Raw genomic sequence first — 1,416 nt, forward strand, 5'->3', positions numbered from 1 at the left:
TAATTTTCCCAGGATTGCAAACCTATCAGGTGGTACAACTAGAACTTGGACCTTGGTCCTATGATTCCCAATCACCTGTTCTTCCCAAGTAGCCAGTGTCTCCTCCAACGTTGGAGGAGACAACTTAACCCCAATTGCCACTTAACCCCAGAAATCTCAAAGGGGAGTGCCACTCCAGCACACAACAGCATAATCTAATCATGGAAATGCTCATCTGATTTTAGAAATGGAAAGAACGCAGCTGTGTGGAGGAGAAAGCACCGTAATATGACAAACAGTAAGATCCCAGGTTCAAATCCTGACGCGACTGCTTCCTAACCGTGTGACCCTGGATAGGCCATTAATTTTCAGGGAGCTCACTCAGGCCCTTGCTTCTGAACTGGGGATGTGTATATAACAGAACTGCCACAAAGACTGTGACGGATGGTTCATGTCCAGGTGCTTTATCATCTATAAAGTGCTACAGAAATACCAGCAGTTGCCTTCCAGCCAAGCCCCTCTTATTTAATGGTCTAGAAAAATCTATTACGAAATTTGATTTTTCTTTCAGAGTTTCCTCATCTGCACATACACCCCACTGGACTGTTTGGTGTATTATACATCAATAGGATAATACAGGTATTACCCTAAAATCCATATACTGAAGCCCTAACTCCAGTCCCCCAGAATGTGACTGTATCTGCAGATGGGGTCTTTACGGAGGTGATTAAGGTAAAATGAGGTCATTAGGGTGGACCCTAGTTCAATCTGTCCTTATAGGCAGAGGAGATGAGGACACAGACACACACAGACGGACAACCACGTGAGGACACAGGAAGAAGACGCCGTCTGCAAGCCAAGGAGAGAGGCCTGGGTAGAAACCGGCCCTGCCCACACCTTGACCTTGGACTTCCAGCCTCCAGAACAATGACAGAAGATAGTTCTGTGGGTCAAGCCACAAGTCTGCAGTACTTTGCAGCAGCCCTAGCACATTCATGCAGCTGCTAAACTCAGTCCCAACATAAACTGAGCAAGGAAGCCATGCAACGTAAGAGACAAGGTGTCACAGGGCAGGCGAGAAGACCACCTTCAGTTCTGGCTCCCCCACTAACTACTGGTTCTGATTGGGGTAAGTGAGTTGCCTTTTCTGGGACACAAAGGTTTGGGTCAGTCATTTTCCACGTGCCCTTTCTGACTTTCTGTGCTACTCTGTACGTTACTAAAATTTAACCACACTTTTCCCAGAATCCAAATTATAGTGAAATTAAAACCAAATCAAAAAGAAGGGTAAAGGGGGCCGGCCCGGTGGCGCACTGCTACAGTGCACCGCTTAGGAGCGCGGCGGTGCTCCCGCCGAGGGTTTGGATCCCACATACAGACCGGTTCCCGCTCACTGGCTGAGCGAGGTGCGGGAGCAACACCGAGGGTTGTGATCCC

At 48.2% G+C, this 1,416-nt stretch overlaps 1 protein-coding gene across 1 annotated transcript in view; it reads right to left on the reverse strand.

Annotated features, from left to right (window-relative positions):
• Positions 1-1,416, reverse strand: part of LOC103609169 (mitogen-activated protein kinase kinase kinase MLK4-like) — a gene marked incomplete at its 5' end in the record, with an annotated part of 18,917 nt that overhangs the window by 6,050 nt on the left and 11,451 nt on the right. The window lies entirely within an intron of this gene.

The sequence above is a fragment of the Galeopterus variegatus genome, unplaced genomic scaffold (genome assembly GCF_000696425.1).
Source record: "Galeopterus variegatus unplaced genomic scaffold, G_variegatus-3.0.2 Scaffold9294, whole genome shotgun sequence".
NCBI lineage: Eukaryota > Metazoa > Chordata > Mammalia > Dermoptera > Cynocephalidae > Galeopterus > Galeopterus variegatus.